At 39.7% G+C, this 25,441-nt stretch overlaps 1 protein-coding gene and 1 pseudogene across 2 annotated transcripts in view; one reads left to right on the top strand and one right to left on the bottom strand.

Annotated features, from left to right (window-relative positions):
• SNX24 (sorting nexin 24) overlaps positions 1-25,441 on the bottom strand; it is a 171,581-nt gene that overhangs the window by 22,528 nt on the left and 123,612 nt on the right. The gene's annotated exons all lie outside the window — the stretch shown is intronic.
• LOC100335792 (selenoprotein W pseudogene) lies at positions 3,407-4,135 on the top strand (annotated as a pseudogene).

Genomic DNA, 25,441 nt, shown 5'->3' on the forward strand with positions numbered 1-25,441 from the left:
AGAAGAAAAGAAAAAACCCAACTCTGCTATTTTACTTTTAATTCACTATTTCAGTACTGGGTAGAATACTTAGGAAGAAAGGAAAGAGGGAGATAGAAAGGGAGGAAGGAAGCAACCTAGATATTTTTATTTTTAATTTACTAAGATACCCTGGAGAAGGGAAAGGCTGCCCACTCCAGTATTCTGGCCTGGAGAATTCCATGGACTGTATAGTCCATGGGGTCGCAAAGAGTCAGACACGACCGAGTGACTTTCACTTTAAAAAAGCCCACAATATAAAGAACAGCCTATTAAAAATGAAAAAGCAATTAGGGTTCACGCATACACAGCACTGTCTATAAAAAAAATGACCAATACATGAAAAACTTGTCTGCCTAACACAGCAGGTGCCAAGAACATACGTTACCAAATAGTAAAGAATTCAAGCATATAGGTAATAAGACTAAACAAAAGAAAAATGTAAGCTAATTATCCGGAAAAACATCCTACTAAATTGAGTCTATTACACAAACCATATACAGCATCCCTTTGTGTTTCATTAAACTTATTTTACAAAGGACTGTCCAAATCACTGTAAAATGACCCAGAGGGAATAATTTAGCATTGGCTAGTGGACGAAAATACAATTCCACTTTAACTTCTTAATCACAAATTTTATGATCTTTTAACAGCTCTCTATTAAGAGCAATTAAAGCGAGATACCAAAGGTTTACAGTGATACTCTAGCAAGTTGAAATGACCATATACATTTTCAAGCAGAAGTTTTTACATTTTGAAGATCTTAGCAAAGTTTGAGAGTAAAACATGGATTTACTAAAAAGAAGGAGGAGGAGAAAAAGCTGGAAGATGTGTCTCTGGGGCCTGAAGATAACATTTTTGGATTCACTTCTGTTTCCTGTCCCTTGGCTGTCCCAGTGCTGTCTGGCTGTCCTTCCTGCTGAGGAGTCAGACATCACTGGGGCTAGGCAGAGATACAGGAGAAACACAGGGTACAAACACAACAGTGGGACCGATGCACAACAGCCTGGACATCTCCTCAGGCGTACATACCAACAGCACTGGTTGACCAGATCAACCACCCCAGGCAGCAGTCTACTCAGCCATCTTCAGCCTCAGCCTGATCCAGCTGCGCCCCAGGGAGGAAGCCAGGGAGCACCTGGCATGCTCCTAACTTTTGCCAACACGTCTTTCTCATGCATGTTTCCTCAAGGCTCAGCTGGGTGCCGTCACCTGGGGGCGGGCACTGATCAAGTGAAAACTACACCTTATTCTTCTACAGTTACTGAAGAAATGGTAGGTAGGTTGTTTAGGTTTGTAAGAATGCCATGCACTTTGAACATTTACTTACTTAAATTGTTTAAAATTAATCATAGGCAATTTTCTTAGCTCCTCCATGCTTCAACAAGGTCAATAACAGTCTCCTCCAGAGGCTGCGGTCATGATGAAATAAGACTCATGCCTATAAAGAAACTGCTACGGTGCCTGCTGTACTGTAAGTACCTACTAAATGCTGTTTATTACTATTCTTAGCAGCAGTAGTTTAAGATGAACAAAAATAATCTCTCACAGAAGGTGAATACTTTAAAAAGCTGATTTAAAGAAAGTAAACATTTTCTTATATGGTTTTACTTGTGTCATTGCTAATTTTTTTTTTTTTAAAGGCTTGTGCTTTGTATGACATCCAACTATCTTACAACTTCCTGGCCTCTTAACGCATACACTAATGCAGGCACACAGGCCAAGAACTTGTTTTATGGAATTTTTACACAGAACTCATTTAGTCAGATCTCTAAGGCACTTATCTCTGTGAATCCATGGACTCAGACATGACCTAGCTGTGCTACACAGAGCCCTTCTTTTCAATGGTGTTACCCCCTGCCCCACCCCCCCAACAGCTACCATTAGTGAAACCTTCAATCAATTGATCTGGAGACTTCTTCTTCTTTTTTTTTAATTAATTATTTTAATTGGAGGCTAATTACTTTACAATATTGTGGTGGTTTTTGCCATACATTGACATGAATCAGCCACAGATACACATGTGTCCCCCATCGCGAACGCCCCTCCCACCTCCCTCCCCATCTCATCCCTCTGCATTGTTCTGGTGCACCGGCTTTGAGTGCCCTGTTTCATGCATCGGACTTGGACTGGTCATCTGTTTCACATATGGTAATATATGTGTTTCAGTGCTAATCTCTCAAATCATCCCACCCTCGCCTTCTCCCACAGAGTCCAAAAGTCTGTTCTTTATATCTTTGTCTCTTTGCCTATCTCAAGTATAGGGTCATTGTTACCATCTTTCTAAATTCCATATATATGTGTTAATATACCATATTGGTGTTTTTCTTTCTGACTTACTTCACTCTGTATAATAGGCTCCAGTTTCATCCACCTCATTAGAACTGATTCAAATGTATTCTTTTTAATGGCTGAGTAATACTCCATTGTGTATATGTACCACAGCTTTCTTATCCATTCGTCCACTGATGGACATCTAGGTTGCTTCCATGTCCTGGGTATTATAAACAGTGCTGCGATGAACATTGGGGTACACGTGTCTCTTTCAATTCTGGTTTCCTCTTTGTGTATGCCCAGCAGTGGGATTGCTGGGTCATAAGGCAGTTCTATTTCCAGTTTTTTAAGGAATCTCCTTACTGTTCTCCATAGTGGCTGTACTAGTTTGCATTCCCACCAACAGTGTAAGAGGGTTCCCTTTTCTATCTGAAGACTTCTTACTTTCATCAGACCCTTCTGACTTTTCTGTCCTCCTTGTTCAGCTTCAGATTGCATGACTGACCATCATAATCAGTTCCCTGAAGTGCTTCCAATTCTATCAGGCCCCCTCTCCCACCTCTGTGTACTTAGGACCTCCTAGTTCTAGTTGAATGCTGGCATCTCTCACCCATGCCTCAACCCCAGCTGCTAAGCACTGAGAGAAAACCACACAGTACAAAGAAACTGGTTTCACTTTATTTTTTTTTCTAATTTTATTTTATTTTTAAACTTTACATAATTGTATTAGTTTTGCCAAATATAAAAATGAATCCGCCACAGGTATACATGTGTTCCCCATCCCGAACCCTCCTCCCTCCTCCCTCCCCATACCATCCCTCTGGGCCGTCCCAGTGCACCAGCCCCAAGCATCCAGCATCGTGCATCGAACCTGGACTGGCAACTCGTTTCCTACATGATATTTTACATGTTTCATTGCCATTCTCCCAAATCTTCCCACCCTCTCCCTCTCCCACAGAGTCCATAAGACTGTTCTATACATCAGTGTCTCTTTGGTTTCACTTTAAATTCAAGGTCTTAACTACAAAATGTTTTCTTGCTCCTTTTCTCTAGAACAATGGTTCTCCAACTTCAACTAGCGTCAGTATCATCTGTGTTAAAACACAGATCTCTGGCAGACCTCACTTTTCCTCCCTGGGATTCTAATCTGGAGTCTTCGCTATAGTGGACTGTGGTCCAGAACTGTGGCGGTCATCATCCAAGTGGTTTATTGTGGCACTTAAGTATCTTCAAGTACTCTGGCACTTCAAGTATCTTCAGCTCAAAAAGAAGTTAGAAGATGGGTTCCCTGGATGCTTGGACATTTGCAGCAAGGGGACTCACCAGGTCACTGGCTTCTTTGAAGTGTTCGTAGCAGGGAAGCCGGTTCATTCCAAGAAGGGAGGTGATGGCTACATGGACATGGAGAGCAAGTTTCTGAAGCTGGTGGCCGCCATCAAAGCTGCTCTGGCTCAGGCCGCATGTGCCCTGAAGGCAGAGGCCAGTGACCTTGGCTCAGCCCCTCTTGGCCGATGCTTCATGATAGGAAGGACTGAAATGTCTTGTGGACACCTGGCCCTTCCCTAATGTTCTCAGGCTGCTGACTGGGGACAGAGGGACACCCCTGGTCCTTGCCTGTGGGAGTGCGAGTGTGTCCCCAGATCTAACCTTGCACACTGCTCCTGCTTCCTTCCTCCCATCTCCCTGCATCCCCTGCATGTCTTTCTACCCTCTGGGCTTTGGGGTGGTTCTGCTCCAGGTTTCCTTTTCAAGGGGAAGCCGAGAGAAGGATCAGGATGAGTGAGTCTCAGATTTCAGCACTGATTGCAGCAGTTTACAACTCAATCAATGGTAAGGAGGTTAATAACAAAAACAAAAGCAACACACATTGTTGGGTTCCACCTCCCAAGTTTCTGGTCTAATAGGTATGTTGAAAGTGAAAGTGAAGTTGCTCAGTTGTGTCCGACTCTTTGCGACCCCATGGACAGTAGCCTGCACTAGGCTCCTCCGTCCATGGGATTTTCTAGGCAAGAGTACTGGGGTGGGTTGCCATTTCCTTCTCCAGGGAATCTTCCCGACCCAGGGATCGAACCCAGGTCTCCTGCATTGTAGACAAAGGCTTTACCATCTGAGCCACCAATAGGTATGGTATGGGATCTCAAAAACTGCATTTCAGGAAAGTTCCCAGGTGATGCTGATGCTGTCGGTCCAGGAACCACATGTTGAGAACCACTGCTCCAGAAGAACCACCATCAACCATGCCACACCTTCCCCTCTTCTCTTTGAATCTCCCTTACCCCTTCCTCCACCCTCCCTCTGAGCTGAGAACTGCTCTTCACACTTCAAGGAGAATACAGAAGCCACCAGACTTGACATCCCTCATCTTTACCCCTACTCTAGGCACATCACCCTTCCACAATCCTCTCCTCCTTCTCTGCTACAGTGGAAGGAGTGCCCCTCCTTCTCTTAGAGGCCAATTCCTCTCGTTACATTCTAGCGCTCAGTCCACCTCTTGACTTTCTCAGATATTTCTTTAGTTATAACCCTTCCTTCCTCTGCCTATTCACTATTAATTCCATCCATTCATCTTTCTATTATTATCTCTGCTGAATCATTCCTATCAGCTTATAAACATGCTCTAGGATCTCACAGAACCAAGTAAACGAAGGAACAAAAAATCTCTCAGAGAACACAGCTTATTTCTCTGCTTCTTTTCATGGCATAAGTTCTTACCAGTGTACTACAGATGTTGTTTTCTTATTTCTACTTCATCCATTACTCTACCTTGGACAAAAATGGCTTTGGTTGCCACCATTTTCAGTTTGTCAAGGTCACAGATCTCTTCCGTGTTGCTAAATTCCATAGCCACTTTTGTCCTCACCATACTCAACTTCTGAGCAGCCATCACTCAGCCAAACAACCCTTCTCCCACTTCTTGAAAAACTCCTTTCTTTGTTTCTGTAACTCTTCCAGTTTCCTATCTCATTTTCACTCTCCTTTGTTGTCTCTTCCTTTACCACTGGACCTCAAAAATGCTGGGATTTTTTCAAGGCTTAGCCAGTGCCCTTATGTCTCCCCACATTCTAATCGGAGTGTATCAATTGCCATGGATTTTAATACCTTTATTCTGATGAGACGCAAATTCTTATCTCCAAGCTGGAACTCTATTCTGGGCTCCAGACTCATAGAACTACCTATGTAACATCTCCACTTGAGTTTCTTATAGATCCCTTCAGCTAAAAATGTGCAAAACAGAAATTGATGATTCCTTAAAAAAATTAATAAATAAACCTGCCACCCCCTCCTCTGCCACCCCGTCACCTTAGCCACTGAAAGCACAGCCCTACCCAGCTGCCAAGCTGGGGGCTTCCTTCCCCTCACCTTCTACATGCATCATCTGGAGCTCCCCTCCCACTGGCTCATAAAGCGATAGCTCCAGTGGCCTTCAGAGCCACCAGGGGCCTGTGCTCCTTCGACCACAGCCTCTGCCTCTGTGGTTCCCATAGCCTTCTTCTCAGGCTCGACATGACTAACTTTCCTCAGTCTTAGTCTAAATGTCACCTCAGAGGTGCCTTTTCTGACCATTCAAGCACTTGCTCTCACTCCCTGATCGTCTTTTCCTTGCTCCCTTATTTTCTGATTCCCTAAGTGCCTGCAGTTATTTCATGTATAAGTTTACTTGGTTTTTGTCCCTTCGACTCCAGGTCCAAGATGGCAGGACCGAGTCTGCGTTATTCGCTCTTTTATCTCTGCATCCAAGACAGGGCTTTGAATGCGTGAGGGTTATTCCAGAGGCAGAACGCAACAGAGACAAATACTGAGGAGGTAAATTTTGACCAAATATAAAGAGAAACTTGATGACTGAAGTCTCTGATGGAAGATTATGCTTTGGGAGATAACAGGTACCACCCCAGCAAATATTTGACCAAATGTAGTTGAGGCCCAATTGCTGCAGAATGTTGTAGAAAGAATTTATAGACAGGAAATTAAGCAAGGGATTTGCTAAGAAAAACAGTAATATATAATACTGGCATAATATTGTATGGCTTGCTAAGTAGTCCTACATATACAGGATCACTTAATGCTCATCACCACCATTGAGGGAGATAGGATCAAGAACATTTTATGGGAAAATAACTCTGTGATGTCAAATGACTAGCTGTTAATAACATCCCCTAAGGTGGACAGTGTGCCCCTTGAGGTGGGTGAATTGAGCATCCGGTCTTGTACTATTTCCCAGCTGCACTGCCTCCCTAAAGGGCAGTTTCAGTCCCTTCTTTAATAACCTTCTGGTCCTTCAAGGGTCAGCTGCTCCTCTGGCAAGAAGGGGGCGCACAGCCCCTCCCTTAAGCTCTGGAGCTCAGCCCAGGTGTGGCTGAATAGATCAGCAAGACTCAACAAAGGAGGGTGACAGAGGGGAGTAAACAAAGAGGGTCATGAGACTAGCGGATTACAAACTACAACAAGTCTTAAGCAATTGCTCATCTATGTCTTAGGGAAAAGAAGCCAAAGAGGACTGTGACGCTGCCATTTGTTGTCAGACTTACCCTGCTACTCAAAGGAGACCCCTTTCAACCTCTTAATTACAGCTCATTATAAGCTGAACATCAATATGGATAAAAAGAGAAGCTGGAAATAGCCTTGTTTCAGTATACTTTTTAATGGGGAAAATGTAGGTTGAAAATTAATAAGCTTAATTTGTCTTTAATTTTTAAATCTTACTTTCATAAGAAATGCTAAAACCATTGTTAAAATGTCAGCTGTTTTCTATTTTCTTTTTTTTTTTGTACTCAGCCCACCATGTCTTCATTTTTAGAAGAGGAAAAAAGCTACCTGCTAGAGCAACTTTGTCTTGAGCACAAGTTTGCAACCAGAAAATTACTGAGCCAGACAGCAAATAGGACTCTTTTAAAACATGCCCCCGAGTAACGAATAACGCAGCTAGAAGGAGCTTCCCCACTGTGATAACTTTTCTTGTTTTGTCTCACTGATATTTTCTTACAAGGGTTTTTGGGTCAGAGTAAACTCCTGAGGACGGATCTGACATTCCCTTTGAAACTAATTACGTTAAACAGCAGGTACCCACTTCAAGTCTGAGCAGGAGAATGCAAGACGTTCAGGGAATTCAGTGCACTTGGGGTTAATGTTCTCATCTTTTAGGAGCTTCTTTAAGCTTAGATATCCCCAGGTCCACTAACAGCATCATTTGTGCAGAGATAAAAGAAGGATCAATCTGATAAACCGGGGAGAAAAAAATGGAAAATGCTTTTTTTTTTTTTTTGCTGTACAGTAGCTGCTCTTAGAATACACTCTGAAATGTAAGTGCTTAAGAACTAATTGACTAATTATATTTTAAGGGTTCAAAGCTCTCAAGTTAAGACTTTCAACGGATTGCTGGATGATCAGATACATGTAAGGCAGGAACGGGCTGCAGAGAGAAGGGTGATGGATCTGTATTTCTGTTTGAACCTTCTACCAGTAAACCCAGTTTCAATAGACAGGCATTTCTTCACTAATTTATGCAAAAAGGGATACTCTGAAAAAAGCATTGATGCTGATGCTATACCAAACCAATGGATTTCAATGATTTTTCAGTGGCCTTCTGTTATTAATTTGATGAATGACTATCACAATTAATAGGAATAGTTAGCAAACCCCACAGTATACCTTTTCAAGTAACTTCACTATAAATAAAAATAGAAGCGATACAATCATAGCTCTAAGATAATTGCTCATTACTTTGCTGCATGCGTTTGAAGGATTTTGATGAAGTCTGAGTCATGCTAATGCTATAAGCTAACTCTTGATCTTGGCCTGAAAGTCTGTTCCGATCAGTGACTCACATGAAGCCCATGCACGGCAGCTAGAGAATAGCTCCCACTCGTTGTAACTAGAGAAAGCCCATGTGCAGCAACAAAGATCGAGTGTAGCCAAAAATAAACCATTTTTAAAAATAGTTTTCAAAATGGAAATATCTAATGAATCGGTAAATACTTAATGTACTGTACAAGATAATGTCACACATACCACTTCTTAGTTACTTGTTTAGGTACTGAATGGCCAAACCAAATCTCTCAAAGACAAGGATTAGGTGTGAATAATTTACTCTGCGCCAGGCAGCACCCACAGGAGATACTCAATAAGTATATACTGAACACTGACATCTTTTTTTCTCAGCTGTTGACAGTAAGCTATGTATTTTGATAACTACAAAATTTATTCCATAAGAAATGCTTTTGTATTTTAGATGGCCCATCAGTCTTTTTCCCCCATAGCAAAATAATTAAGTTTCCTAAATCCTAAAGCTTTGCAATACTTTAATACTAGAGTATTAGTATTAAATGTAAATGTAGCAAAGTATATATTAGATATATACTTTCAGTTCAGTTCACTCACTCAGTCGTGTCCAACTCTTTGCGACCCCATGGACTGTAGCACATCAGGCCTCTCTGGCCATCACCAACTCCCAGAGTTTACTCAAACTCATGTCCATTGAGTCGGTGATGCCATCCAACCATCTCACCCTCTGTTGTCCCCTTCTCCTCCTGCCTTCAATCTAATATATATATATATTTTCTAATATATTAATAAATATTAAAGTAGTAACACTTTAATAAGGCAGTTTAATTTGCTGCATAATACTACATTTTACATGCTAAATGGAATACGATCAAATATATAGTAAAAGAGCTGTTCAAAAGGGGGCCTCGATATTCATTAGTGAATAAGCAGCACTGGGATTTGACATGTCAGCTCCTTCAGTTCAGTTCCACCACACCTAGGCGGACCAGAGCGCCAGAAACACAGCTGGTGCTGGACGACCTCAGTTTCCCTTCTCTTTCCCAGTAGCATTCATTTCTATCTGAGAGGCAGGGATAAAATTAACGCAGAAGAGATTTTTATTATCTACCAGTCACTCTTCCCTGGAAAACAAATGTATGCCCCAAAGAAAACAACTCAGGCACAAAGATAATGAATTAAATTACTGCTTTCCTGCCTTTCTTTCCCACAAATTCCTATCTTCATTTTGTTCTCTTCACTGTTTGGGGGTACAGGTTCAAAAAGCCACATTTGAGTTAAAGCTATCATCTTTCAAGATGGTCTACATTGCAAGAAGTCACGTCCCAAACCTGAAGCAAACGGATGAGATTCAAAGAGTAATGAATATGAAAAGGGTGGCACCTTCAGCTGTTAACATGCATTTGCTTTTTCAAGTTTATAATAAGAGTTGCTCAAACTGGGCAGGAAAAGAAGTAGATTGAGTAGGCATGAGGGTGATTTGGGGGGGTGTCATAGAAGTGTTCTAAAACTGGATTGTGTTGATGGTCACATAACTATAAATTTGCTAAAAGTGACGGTACAACATTTATGTGTATTTCATGGTATATAGTTCATATCTCAATAAAGCTATTTAAAAGTGTATCTTTTCTGTCTTTTCATTCTCCTGCAGTTGATCTTCAGGAGTCTCACTATCAGTTGATTTTGCTAAATAAATACTGAAAGATGCCGATGAAGTTGTTAATGGGTCAGCAAAAAGCCTGTTTTCTAAAATTATTTATTTATTTACTTTGGCCATGCTGCATCTTTGCTGCTTTGCAAGGGCTTTCTCTAGTTGCGGTGAGTGGGGGTTACTCTCTAGTTGCAGCGTGTGGACTTCTCTCTGTGGTGGCTTCTCTTGTCGCAGGGCATGCGCTCTAGGGCGCACAGGCTTCAGTAGCTGCAGTGTGTGGGCTCACGAGCTTAGTTGCTCCAGGGCATGTGGGATCTTCCCAGACCAGGGATCCTGTGTCCCCTGTACTGGCAGGCAGATTCTTATACACTATGCCACCAGCAAAGTTCAAAAGGACTGCTAAACAGATATGATACTTGGTGTTAGATGTTGCCAAGAAAATGGAGTGGGGGATTTTTTTTTTCCCTAATGAAAAACTAATGAAACATACATACCACTTTTATACACAGAAAGGTATGTCAGCTAGAAACAGTAACTACCTGCTCAAAATATACTAAATTGGCCCAAATTACATATCTTGCCAGAATTAGGACAAGTTCGACATGAGAAATTCTAAGTAGATTTCAATAACTATGCCTAACTAACTGGGCCCATCAATCTTAACCTTAATCATCTTGCTTAAATTTTTTCCACCATCAACATATTGCCACACAAATGTTGTGCTGATAGCTTGGTTTCGAAGCATCCTAGTAACTCTCCTGCAGTGTCACTGACAACTTCAGCTTGCTGATTACCTTCTGGCTTCATGAACACAGCTCTCGTTTGTCTGAGAGAGGCGTGAGCACTGTCTGTAGCAGAGGTTCTGGCCTGCCTCTCCCTTCCCAGATGTGTCCTGTTCCCCTACTCACAGGAGCAGGGAAGAGAAAGGCCTCCCTCTCTTTAGGGTTCTTTTGAGTTTGACAAACCTGATGCCAACTAGTCTTCTCTCTTTAACTTGGAAATGAGGGCTGCATTTTACAGAAGAAGCACAGAGTAGGTACTCTCTGCATCATACTAGACTCCGAAAGGGACACAGTAAATAAAACATGGCAATGGTCCATAAGGGCACGACAGCCACTCAGGACACCAGCATGTCCAGCATGCCTCTTTCACCTTAATGCCTTCTGCTCTCCAAGCTTCTCTCTTGCATGAAAGGTTTGAGAAATTAGTTGGGTTTTCTGGTACTACAAGAAGAGAAGAGAAGAGAAGAGAAAGAAACATAAAGGGTGACTGTTTTTTGTAACACAGTAAATTAAATTCATTTCCCCAAATCTTTATCACCAGGGTAGGGGTAGAGTAGAGAAGAGACAAAGCTAACATTTACTCAGGACCAAGCAAAGTAAACTGGCCACTCTCCCATCACAAACAAGCAGCACCGCTTATAATAAACGTTTCAAGTATAAAGAGTAACAGGAAAATGCTTTCAGAACAGTCATTTGTAATAACAGTTTATTTATGAGAAGGAACCCAGTGAAGGAGGTCTATAAAGGGCAAGCAGCTTCATCACAATTTTTTGTTAAGATTTTACTCATATTTAAATTATAAATTGCAAGAAAAATTAAGATATTTAGCTAAGCTTGACTAATATATGCATTATTGAGTAATAAATACCTGTTGTATTATGTTAATATATCTACTATTTGTTCCCATGGTTTTGGACAAGTGGTTTTCAGTATTTCATGCATCTGGAAGGGGGAAAAAAACAAAGCCACAATTGGTAGGTCAGCCTATCCTTCGTTTTTGAGATGTAAAGTCATTGTTGGACACAGCTTCAAGGAAAATATTTATAAATTCAACATCTGTAACTACCTATTATGGAAAGACATTTTAAAACCAAATGTGATTGCTGACAAAGGATCTGGGTGGACTGTTGTATAAATGGAAATCACACAACTTGTAAATAAGAGGGAGGCTGTCAGCCCAACTTATGTGTACATTTATGTTAAGGCCAGAAAGCTCTGCCGTGGACATCACATGAGACATGTGAAGATTACATAATTCTACCCCAAAGGAAAGGAGAAAAAATTTTATTTAGTTTCCTTTAAATATAAATGCTTATAATCAGTATTCTGTGATGATTAGTCTATTTGTTATTCACTAGAGAGACCTGCCTTAGTGATGACCACAAATGTTGTTCCTTTAAAAGCATCAGCCCACATATGATGACATTAATTCAAGTTTCCATTTAGTAGATATTCATGGTTTCCAAATAAGGTTGTTGTTTCTTTTTTTTCCTTAGGATTTTAGGGAGGGTCAATCAGTTCCTTCTTGGCTTCCATTCTGGTCCCCAAATCTACACCCCTTCTCACAGTGGGCATGCAGGGTTGCAGGCTGCTCCTTAACTATGGAAGCAAATCAATAGCAGCTGAATGCCATCTGCTTCGGGCCGCAGAACAGAACCAAAGTGTAAGCCATGCATCTTCCCTTATTGAAAGGTTATTTTATGCAAGTAAACAATTCATCGTCTTCTTGCACGCTTGATGCTCATTTACCATTTTGATCAATAAAATATGCAAAACAACAAAAAAATTGAATCCTAAGAGTAGTTCTGATGCCAGCGTGATAGTTAATCAATACCCGGCCTCTGTTCACTAGGGCAAGTGGTGGGGGCACTCCTATTGAAACCTGTGAAATCCAGAGTGGTCGACGTGGCAGAAAAGACTGTTTTCAGAAGGGAGATACATTACATTTGTCCTATAGATTAAAAACGAAAACACATTCTCATTGAATTAAATCCAAACGCTAACATCAACAGGCTTGAATGTTACTGATTCAAGCCAGTACTTCTCAAAGCTCACGAAAAAGCAATTTGGGTTCATATGTCTTTTAGAATCTCCAAGACAAGTGGATGAGATCACTGACACAGACCTCTGGACAGCAACCCTTTCTAAGCTCTGTCTTATTAAGTCTTGGCTTTCAATGTATTCATGTTTCAGGTGAACTCAGTTTTTCTGCTAAAAACAAACTGCTGTGGGAATTTCTTGTGCACGGTGTTTCTTTTAGTCATATCACAAGCTGCCTTATTATATTAAACCTCTTGACAATTGATTCAGGCAGAATACTTTTCTCCCAACAAAGAAAACTATATCATCTCACAGATGCGACCATATAAGAGCCCTCAATTCAAGACTGTTTCCTAGCAAAACACAAAGCACTAAAAAAAAAAAAAAAAAATTGGATTTTTTTTCCCCCCATTTTGACCAATTCTCTCCAGCTGAATTGTGACTTTAAGCAGACCACAGGAATTTTTTGTTTTAAAAATGATAAATTTAGATACCTTTCTAGAACAGAATACCTTTCTGTTAAAACACAGTTTAACAGAAAGAAAAACATTGCCATGTGAAATAAGAACTGCCCTGACAAGGTGGTGGCTTTTTTTTTTTTTTTTTTTTAGCAGATTATCAGATTTTCTGTATACTATAAGAGTGAGAATCAAATAGTCTTCAGTTTACTACATAACCATTATAACAGTTTAAAAACCTAATTTTCTTACTCCTTACCCTGATCTACTAAATTCATCACACTTACCCATACCTCTGCGATCATTAGATACAATTAGTATCATCCATGAAACATATTTTATCCTATTTTTTCACATGTTTACCTAAGTGCACTGTGAAGGATCTTAATGAAATATGGGTGAAATGAGTAAGGCTGTTTAATGGATAGAAGGGAAGAAAATTTTCAGTCTTAATGGGATATCTTTAGTATGAAGGAAAAAAATGAAAAAAATCCTATCAAATTTCTACCAGTACATGTTTGTAATAATTTCACATCTAATACTATCATAAATACTTTTCTTTACAAATTATTTAGCTGAGACTAAAATTTTCTCCATGTTTTCCTTTATGAAACAGGCTAAATTATATAGCACTAACTGTGGGAAGTGATTTCCTTGTGATCTTAGCTTCATACAGCAGAGCTCTCTATTTCTAGCTATTACTTTAAGATTATCACTCTAGAACTGTATTTAATCCTCTTCTCAGCTTTTTAAAAACATTACATATACATAAAAATTTAAACATGCATTTAAGTCAAATAACTGTGATGAAATTAATAACAACAGCATGACTATGGAAGTGCAGAAGCTTTGAGTCAATGACCCAACCAGCAGCAAGGGTATAATTTAAAGGCAGAAATTTCCAGTGCATGCACCGTTAGCCACAGTGAACCTGTTACTGCTCTAAAGGGAATTGTTTGCCTCTTATTAGATTTTCTACAGCACAGCCATAAGTGATAAATGTACTGCTGTACTCACTGTCAAGTTAATCAATGCTGCCAAAGTTTTGTTGACTTAACAGTAATCCATAAAGTGAGCAGCATTTTCTCTATCCCTATGACATCTCAGTCCAGAGAAGGGTTACGAATTCAGGAGCAGCTTCACATGAGAAAGAGCTGGGTTAAGGGAATTGGAGCAAGAGAGGGTTGATAGGGTAGACGGACTGGGTGATTCTCAAAATTAAGCAGGTTTTTAACCCCCTCTTCTGATTTTATTACCAAACAAAACAAAAAAAAAAGCATTTATGATCACCTCCACATGCACACAGAATTCACTTTTGTTGTTTATAATCCTAATAAATGAGTAATTCTCCTGATGAAAGATAATGCTTTCCACAACCTGCCTCTCTCACCTCAAAACAAAACGGATGAACGGATAATAAAAACACCCAAACCTTCAAGAACTGCAATGTGAACTAGCCATTTCTACTGCGTGATCTCAGCCTGTTTACAGTTCAATGCACGGATCAAATCCAGTACAGGGCACCAGTAATAAGAATGGTAATGTGGACCAGAAAGAAAAAAGGCCCCAAATTTTGCTTCACTGTAAATGTGAGCATGTGAAAGACGTGACCATTAGAACCAAGAAAAGAAAGCAGACAACAGGCGAGGAAGAGCTGCCCTGCAAACACACCGCTGCCTTGCTTTCACAAGCAATTACAGACATATGAAATATGAATTGCAATTGATTTTTCTTCCTGGGGTCACTATGCTCTGCGTTTTACACACTCGAGGCATTTATTTGGGCAGCAAACTGACAAGTTTTGTAGGATGACCTGAGCAGTGTAATCTCTGCTCAGTCCCGAGCACTTCATTGTGGCTTCTCATCCTTGACACTTGTCCCTCCCAAAAACTTACTGGCGAGGGATGCCTTGATAAAGACACGGAACAATGTAATTACTGGGCGTAAAAGGCTGGCAGAACCTGACCAGGGGATGCTTAGCAACCTTCCTTGTGCCAATGAAAAATAAATAGCATCAATCGGGAAGAGCGAATGTCATCCATATACTTCCACAGCAGATTTTCTTACGTGGCTGGTGATAGTACAACAGGATTACTAAACTCATGTGGTTTGTCTTGCCAAGAAGAAGAATGACAGTGAAAAGTTGTGGCTATGAGAATAAGTAATACAGATTTCATATATTTTAAAACGGCTTAAAACTTCAACGATAGAAAGATAAGGTCTTTTAGTTGCTGGCTTTCTAGAACTCTGATTATAAGCTTTTCCTGTATTTTGGTCCTCACAGAGCTCTACATTGTGAATGTTACTGGTCATAAGACAAAGTATTACTTAAACATTTTTTTGTCTTTGGAGAACTTTCTTTCTTTTTCTTCCTTTACCTCCCTCCCTCTCTCTCTTTTTTTCTTTCTTTCTGTATCAGTCCATAGGTCCTAGACATCTTTTCCTATTGGTACATATAGAAATACACCATTCTTTTGAACTGCTATTGCGTACTTTGTATCATCCTCCACTGTATGGCTATTTCAATACATTTTTAACCAATGTTACTCCTACTGGGAAACTTTTATATTACAATGAAATAAATGCCTTACACACAGCATAGCCCAATTATGCAAGAATAATTGTTGGATAAATTCACAGACAAAACTGTCAAATTTCTTTTCCAAAATGTTGCCACAATGGGCAGATGCCTCAAAGGTATATGAGAATGTCTATTCCTTACCAACAGTGAGTATAAACGGTTTGTTTGAATCTTTGCAGATCTACAAGTAAATATACTATCTCATAAGTCTGAGTAAGCCCTGGGAGTTAGTGATGGACAGGGAAGCTTGGCACGCTGCCATCCAAGGGGTCGCAAAGAGTTGGACACCACTGAGCGACTGACTGAACTGATTACTAATAAAGTATTTTTCTTTTTTTACTAATCATTTATAATGACTTTTTAATGAATGAATTCTGCTCATTTTCCTGTTTGATAATTTTCCTCCTAGCAACTTATAAAAGGACTTTTCATACCATAGGAATCAGACCTTTGTCATATATATTGTTCATTTCTTTAGCCTATTGGTCTTATGATTTGAATTTGTGGTGACCTTCTTGCTGAACAGATTTTTAAAATTTTATGCAGCCTAATTTTAAATGTTGCACATAACAAATAATACAAAAGTACCACTATCAACTCAGAGAATATCACACAATGAAATACTGCATAATCAAAACAGATATTCCATTTGAATCATTTTTTAAAATTTATTTTAATTGGAGGCTAATTACTTTAAATATTGTAGTGGTTTTTGCCATACATTGACATGAACCAGCCCTGGGTGTACATTTCCATTTGAATCTAATATTTTATCCCAAACTATCAGAGAGGAGCAAAAATAACAAAAGAAGGAATTAGAGTAATATCAGATATCATTAAAACCAAACTATCTATCTGGCAGTCTTGAAGTAGCATTACAGTGTGTGTTAAAGTGTTAGTTGCTCAGCTGTGTCTGACTCTTTGCGACCCCATGGATTGCAGTCCCCCAGGCTCCTCTGTCCATGGGATTTCCCAGACAAGAATACTGGAGTGGGTAGCCATTCCCTTCTCTAGGGGATTTTCCCAATGCAAGGGTCAAACCCAGGTCTCCTGCACTGCAGGTGGATTCTTTACTGCTGAGCCACTAGGGTAGCCCCAGGAGTCACGGTGGGCTGAGCTAAAGTTACATGTTTGGGGAGGCAGATGGGTGGCATGCAGGCCTGAAAACCGAGTGTGGAGAAATAAAGTTAGTGAGCTATAACAGAAGGTAAAAATGCAGTGGGATAACAGCCAACTATAATGTATTTGGGTTTGAGATGATTACATCTGGGTGTGGAGAACTGAAAAAGGACCCATAAAGAGGAGGTCCTGGAAATGACCTTGTGGGATGTTTTGGTAAACAGAGATGAGAAAAGAGGTGATACCAGGTGCAGGGTATGGTAAACACAGGAGCCAAGACAAGGGGCAGTCAGTAGGCTCATAGGCAGTAAGATCCATGCAGAGTAAGGCTGCGGTTCTGAGTATCTGGCCTAAGCACATCACAGTTCAGTAGCTAGCAAGGAGCCATGACATAATTCTTGGTAGGTAAGTATCATGAACAGAGAGGAAGTTGAGAAGGCACATGTCCCTGGATACTGTGCAGAATAGCCGGAGCTACTGAGGAAACTACCATGACAATCAGGAAGGAATAAAGAACTGAACAATGAAAATGGCAGGTGACAAAGAAGGAAAGTGCTCCCTTGTTTGATGGAGGCTAGCTTCCAGGACACAGTCCTGGGACTGTTTTTAGTGAAAGGGTGATTTCATAAAGGAACCTAAGAATGGTCCAGATTTTTCCAGAACAGGATAGGAATCTCCAACAGCAGGATAACAAGTAGTACCTAAAATAAGCCCAAGAGCATCCTAGGTATGACATGCTGGGTTCAGCTGTGTGTGTAGAATGTAAGGAAGCTCTTGGTAGATACGAGGTGACTCTCCTATCACGGATGGTTTAAAATCATAACAGAGACAGATGATCAGAGTTCCAACATCCTACCCTCTGCTCCGATGTTGTGACCCTACTCTCCTGCCCAGGTGGATGAGGGAGAAAATGGAAAGAATTCAATTTATTGGCGTGTCCACTGCCTAAAAGGCACTCTGGGACAAGAGACAGTAACAAGTCTTCTTGAATCACTATGAGGGGCAGGATCAGAAGAAATGGGATAAAAGCCACAATTTCCCATTGAGGAAGCAAGAATTCCCTGTGAAAAAATGCCCGGCTTCCCTGTCCTTCACTATCTCCTGGAGTTTGCTCAAACTCATGTCCACTGAGTCGGTGATGCCATCCAACCATCTCATCCTCTGTTGCCCTCTTCTTCTCCTGCCCTCAATCTTTGCCAGCATCAGGGTCTTTTCCAATGAATCAGCTCTTTGCATCAGGTGGCCAAAATATTGGAACTTTAGCGTCAGTCCTTCCAATGAATATTCAGGGTTGATTTCCTTTAGTACAAGCAAGATGGGAGTTGGCCAAATTCTGAATTGGGAGAGGTCTTTTAAAATAAATACAGCATATTCTCTAATAAAGAAGAACCACAGGAAGAATATTTCTTAAAAATTCTAAACACATTTTACTTACTTAAAACACACTGGCATGAATGGAACAGAAGGTTCCAGTGACCTGGAGCAGTGTGTCCATGTCTCCCAAACAATTTTCATCATACACATCTCCAGTGAAAAAGGGCTGGGCCCTCACTCTAATACTTACTTAATTATACACGAAATAAAGATACTACTGTATTAATTATGTTCTATTTAAAACATACACAAAAGGAAAATTTAAAGTCATATAAAGATGAACTAATATTTAAATTCTCTTTTATGGCACGTATTAATGATACAAAGACGATTTCTGTTCCTATTAAAAATTCCAGATAATGATATTTTAACAGGACAGTAATATGACTAAGCTCTCTTAGGTTGAAATACAGTGATTATTCTCTAATTGTGTTCAAGAGTGACTTAAAATTCTGTTTATTTCATAATATTTGATTTTAATGACCACTATTGTAGAAAAGAGTATCTCAAAAAGACAAATAGATCCAATGACTGTACTTACTAAATCATAATAGTAATTTTTCAACTTCCAATCTCCGCCACCACAAAGGCTAATTTTTTAATGAGATGTGGCCAGGAATCCCCGTTTCTTGACGCTGCACAGTTGTTCTTACAGAATTACAAAATATTATGTTTAGAAAAATCTGGGTCCAAGAGTCGCTGAAACTCTTCTTGTGAAAGATTTCTGAACAGGCTAGAAAATGCTGTTTCCAAGTATTAAGGGAGCTGGAGAGAATTTCAGGCTATAAACATTAATTCTGGCAACAAAATCCCACAATGACAGAAAAATTTTCAAACATCCAATTTCATCATGTTCTCTCACAGGCTTGTGTTCTTTCAAAAGCTACTTTCTCTCCTACTTGGTGTTCCTACTCCTTTCATCTGAAGGGCCAGGTTAAGTGAGGGTCTTGGAGCTTGCAGAACCAGAAGCAGTGCTGGGATCAGGGCCGCATCTTTCTGCTGTTCACCATGCACTTGGGCAAGCATCTCCTAGCTTTCTCTTCAATCTGTGACCTCTTTCCAGGGCTCCTATTAAGCTACTGAATCTTCTATGAGGTTTAGGGCTTCCCCAGTGGCTCAGTGGTAAAGAATCCACCTGCCTTGCAGGAGACACAGGTTCGATCCCTGGGTTGGGAAGATCCCCTGGAGAAGGGAATGGCTACCCACTCCAGTATTCTTGCCTGGAAAATCCCATGGACAGAGGAGCCTGGTGGGCTACAGACCATGAGGTCACATAGAGTCGGACATGACTAAGCAACCAAACAACAACAAACTTCTGTGAGATTTAGCTGAAAGGAGGTAATATAGATCATAAACCGACCTAATCAAGCATCACAAAGTGCAACAGACTGGAATGTACAAGCAAATGAGGGCTCCTGGTTGTGGACCCCAGGCTGATTGATGTTTGGGCTTGCGAGAGGGCCAGTGTTGGTCTGTACCGCAATTTTTCTTTCTTTCTTTTCTTTTTTTGGCCATGTCATGTATCTTGGGGGATCTTAGTTCCCTGACCAGGAACTGAACCCGGGCCCGGACAGTAAAAGCAAAAAGTCCTAGCCACTGGATCACCAGGGAGTTCCCTCTACAGCAACATTAATAAAGCTTAACTTACTTCTTTATCAGAATAAAAATATCAATATACTTGCAAGTTGCATGACTGCTTTTAACTCCAGTGGGTCATCATGAACACTCCACCTCGGAGACTTGCTAGCGAGAGTCCTGCATGAACTGCTCCCCTAGGGACAAGATTCCCACCCCAGCACTTCTCAACTCTCTCCCTTGACTGGCAGGTTCTTTAAAGAATTCAAACTGAAATGCCTGCCAATTGTCTGAAGAGGGAAATGGAGGTAGTTTACAGATGGGCTTACGGGTGTCATTCTATACAGAACGGTCCATGTTTAAGCGGGCTGACTTTCAATACCAGATGATGCTAATGAGCACGGATGGTGGTGAGGATTGTGAAGCAATAAACATAAAGCCTGAGACAGAGTATCTGATCGTGAATAGCTCTTGAAAAATGTTTATTTTATGAATTAATGAACACAGGAGTGAATGGATAGAAGATTAACACTGGTACTTCCCCATGACAACATTCTGCATCATCTTCAAGATTTCTGCCTTGTATGGCCTCCAACAGCATTTTTAATTAGTTACAGTTTTAGCTGAATTGTTTAGATGGGTTCCTAAAAGAATACTTTTTAATTTAATTTTCATGGCCAAATAAGATTAGGCATTAATCCCCATGGCTCCGTGGAGTCCTAGGAATATTCTGGAATTTCAGAAAAAAGGACAAACATGTCACATATGACCTGGATTTGATGGGGAAAAAATGATAGCTATTTTTGATTGTATGCCTCTTCTATATCAGGAACTGGATAATGCTTCATGTACATTAGCTTATGTAATCCTCACTCACAACTTTATGAGGTGTATCTTCTTATTCCTTTTTACAGAAAAGGTGACTAGTGCTCAAAGAAGTTAATTAACTACCTTAGCTTATACAGCAGCAAGTAGATTCAGGACTCTGAACCCATATTCACCTGATGCCAGGCCACATTCTTCATTCCAGCCATCTGCTGCTGCCCGTCTACCCAAATCTGCCACTGGCCTCTAAATCCAGGGCTCAACTAGAGCCCCAAAGTCAAATCTGGCCTGTTGCCTGCTTTTATAAGTAAAGTTTTATTGGAACACACAGAAGTTGAGTGCCAAAGAATTGATGTTTTCAAACTGTGGTGCTGGAGAAAGCTCTTGAGAGTTCCTTGGACAACGAGATCAAACCAGTCAATCCTACAGGAAATCAGCCCTGAATATTCATTGGAAGGACTGATGCTGAAGCTAAACGCCAATACTTTGGCCACCTGATGCAAAGAGCCGACTCACTGGAAAAAATCCTGTCGCTGGGAAAGATTGAGGGCAGGAGGAGAAGGGGCTGACAGAGGATGAGATGGTTGGATGGCATCACCAACTCAATGAACACGAGTCTGAGCAAACTCCGGGAGATGGTGAAGGACAGGGATGCCTGGCGTGCTGCAGTCTATGGAGTTGCAAAGAGCTGGACACGACTGAGCGATCGAACAATAACTGGAACTCTCCCTGTTTTATACATCATCCAGGGCAGTTTTCACACCACAGTGGCAGAGGTGAGGAGTGTGACAGTCCATACAGGGCACACCATCTAAAATATTTACTAGTTGGTCTTTCACAGAAAAAAATTGCCGGCTCCCGCCTAGTGTAAAAACTCTTGTGTTTATAGCTGTACCACTTCCTGTGAGAGGGACAATATACATTTCTCTTTTAATTCCCTCACTTACACCTTCCAGATTCAATGGTCAACTCTGATTCAGAACACATCAAAAGTCCTTCTAATATTTCTTGAGATTTTAGAAAGCAAATGGTTTGGGGTAGGTATGAAAGATCACAAGCAATATGATAACACTTAATAAATTTCCTTTTTTTTTGATGGACCAGAAGATACAAGTGACACAGGCATCAAGCGCAAAATTGCCAAAGCTCATTAATAATGTTGGTTCACACTTCCTCTTATAAGAAATCTGGAATTAATGGCTCTCAATTAATCTGCTCCACTCTTTGATTGCTTATTTATCAGATCAGGAAAGATAGATTTAATAGTGCTTGCTTAAAACAGGTGCTTTAATTGGAAACATCACAGCATTTAGCTCACTTTGTACTCCAGCAATTAAGAACAATTTGGAAAAGTGTTGTTGATTTTTTTTACACTATTGTCTCCTTGATTAGATTTCCGAAGAGCCAGACAAAACAAATGACAATACTAGCTAGTACTATTGGTACAAATAAAAGCCCAACAGCCAGATTACTTACGATGAGAAATGTGAGCCATCCTCATCCATTTCATCAGTGTCTTACATTCATTTCCCTCTGTCCTTGTCTCCTGTGTAGGTAAGTGGCAATACCTCTTGTAAAAGGCATCATTTTTGCGCCTAGCTTTACACGATTATCTTTTCTCCAAATAAGCCAAATCAACAGAAGAAATTATTTTTCTTGATTAAGCACCCACATTTCTCTTGGGAGGAAACAAAACAAACAATTAATCTTTCCTTATTTGTTCTCACAAGTCCCTGCCTCCTTAAACACAGACTATCCAGGTACCTGTGGCAGCCAGTCGGCAGCAATTAGGCCTGAGCAGAAAATGAATGGACTCCAGGCTGAGCGCCTAATCTGCTGAGAGCCTGTGTGAGAGGGCAAGGTTATACCAGGAAAATTCCCTTGTCGTCGGAACACTGCTCAAAATTACTACCTGACTTCAGCATAATTAACCAGGCTTGGGAATTTATATGAACTAAGTAATTGGAAAGAATTAGCAAGAGATATGTACATTAATCTTTACCAGTTACACAGTGTTTAATGAAATTAAGGGTCTTGTGCTCATTCTCGCCTTGCTTAGTTTGCACACTTTCTATTTCACCTGTAGAACAAGGAGATTGTGTCATATAAAGATTTATTTAAAAGTAAAAAAAAAAAAAAAAAGAAAAACTCAACAGTAGGCACTTAGTTAAATAAATTATAATATATCCACAGGATAGGGTAAAATATTATGAAGCCTTTATTAAAATTATTTTTTAAAAGAAACTTTCTGTTAGAGATATATACTGAAATATTTATAGATAAAAATATTTTGGAGTTTTTTCAAAGTAACATGGGAGGGTGGGGTAAGATACAGGTCAGGTTAGATTGCCCCTGTATTGACAATGGTTGATTATCAACCCATGATGCTGATGTTGGAAATATAAGATTTTATGACATTATTCTGCCAAGTCTTTATATGTTGAAATTCTCCATAATAAAAGTTAAAATCATTTTTTAAAAAACCTTCTCTTAGAGGAATACTTAACACATGATAAGTGTTCATAATCTGTTTTAAAAGAGGAGTTTATAAAGCATTATAGATGATGTAAAAGCATTTTAAAACACAGGATTAAAAATATGCACAGGAAAAAGACAAAGGAAGCACACTAAAATTTTGAGATGTCTAAATCAGGGTTTCTTATCCCAGTCAATATTAACATTTGGGGTCAAATGCTTGTTTGTTTGGGGCGGTCCCATGCACAGTAGGATGGCTAGCATTCCTGAAGTACCCACTAGATGCATGCCAGCAGCAGCCCCATCCTCAGCTGTAGCAACTAAAAATATCTCTGTGCATCATCAAATGTCCCGGTCCAGAACCAGTGGTCTAAGTGGAAGAATCACAGACAATTATTTTTATTCTTTTGTGTTTTTCAATGTTGTTGAGTATGAACATATGTGGAAATCAGAACAATAACAAAAAATACTGTAATACTAAAAATATGTTAACCTGCAAGGAAAGAATGATTGATGCCTGTACAGAAACAATGATCAGAAAATAAATGACCACAGAAAAGATATACAATATTCTTCCTTTGATTAAACTACAGTCATCAAACTAAAAGTGAACCTCACTATAAAAGCCAGTTTTTAAAAATTCATGAATTCATTACAATGGATCTGATAAAATACAAAAGTATCTCAAGAATAATGCTGGGCTTCCTAAAATCTTCTCTGAATAGAAAACAGCAGTAGTAGTAAAGAGAGACTCAAGACACCTTATAGCCACCTTAAAGGAACCGATAGTTAAAGAAATATAATGCTAGCTCAAGGTGTAAAGTTTTTATCATCTAAATCCATCTATTTTGAAGAGAAGTTTGGACGTGAAGAAGTAATATGCAGTCTATCTTTCTCTTCATGAGCCTAGAACGGCATCACCGACAACCTATTTCTAGGAGGGGCTTTGAGCTGGCTTTGCATAAATGAGTGCAGGTCTGCGTGTTCTCACCACACACACCTCACCCATTTTCTTTCTAGAAAAAGCATGCACCCATGAGCTGGCAGCAAAGCATAGCCAGCTCAAGAGGAAGACTCAACCCCAAATATCCATCTTACTAACCTAGTGTTCTTGTTCAGAGCACTGAACCTTAATTATTGACCCCTTAGAGTAATTTTTTAAATCGGTGCCGACTGCCAAATTGGGTGGTCAATATTTGATAATTCACAGGTTTGGGAAATAACTCCCAAAGTTTTAAGTTCTGAGTCTGATCAAAGCTTCAGGTCACAGTGCACTGTGGTGCATATTTCCATTCTATCTCCTTTTTTTACACAGGTCTTCTTCATGAAATCAGAAACATTTTTGAAGGCCCTAACGCTTCTTAAATAGCCATTACTAAGCACACCTCCACTGACCCATCTGACCTCTGAAAGTTCATTATCTATAGTTTTGTAGGACAGGCTTCCACCAGATTTATCCACCAAGGTGAGCAAGAATGCATTATCAGAATCTTTAAAATACTGGTTTATTTCCTTGAAGGAAAAGTATACTGTGATCTTTAAAGAAATAATGTGTGACTGCCTTTAGAAAATTAAAAAATTTTTCTGCACTAAAAATTATTTTAAACAAAGTATTATTTTGAGATCAATGGGAAGTAGGTAAATCACTAGGGAAAAAAGGACATTTGAACTTAAACAGCACAATTCTCTGTAATTAAAATGAAAACCTTTAAAATACAGTATAATGAGAAGAAATATCATACATTGTCTTAAGTAATTATTTATAGCCTTCATACAGTACTTTCAACTTAGCACAAAAATACTCTTACAGAACTACTATAAAACCTAAAAATACACAGCTCACTGCCTACAAAAATGAAATTTAATAGCAGAGACTAGTACAGTTTTACTTTTTCCTTTGTATTTCATCAATTACTTCAACAATTCTGATGACAAACTTGTCTGCCAGATTCTGGATAAGCGGTTAGGGTTTTCTTGTACGAAAAGCCAGCCACTGAAACAAGGTTATAGGATTTCTAACCAGGGACAAAAGAAACATGTATGCACAACAGGATCTGAAAACACTTGCTAGCAATGATGGATTTAAGTTATTAACAGATCAAAAAGAGATGGATGGTGGTTTGCTTTTCTTAATCTACGTCATCATCTAGATCTATTTAAAGATACGTGGTGCACTAACAAACTTGGTTAAGATTTCGATAAAATCAGTAAAAATAATCTGCTCCTGTTACACTGAGTCTGTATCAATCAATAAAATCACTTGTACAAGGAAAGTACTGTTAAGTACTGACAATCCTGGCCATTAATATTATTTAACACACTGTTCACAATCTTTAACGAGAACAAAGAACAGTTTGTCTCATGTTATAAGTGGGATCTCCACAGATCCTCTTACTTCTATGGGTTTCTACAGGGATTATATGAAATTCAAGCTGTACATCTCTCAAAAAACAAAAAAAAAAAAAACATAAGGTCTTCCACCTCCATGGTG

This window comes from Bos taurus, chromosome 7 (assembly GCF_002263795.3).
Source record: "Bos taurus isolate L1 Dominette 01449 registration number 42190680 breed Hereford chromosome 7, ARS-UCD2.0, whole genome shotgun sequence".
NCBI lineage: Eukaryota > Metazoa > Chordata > Mammalia > Artiodactyla > Bovidae > Bos > Bos taurus.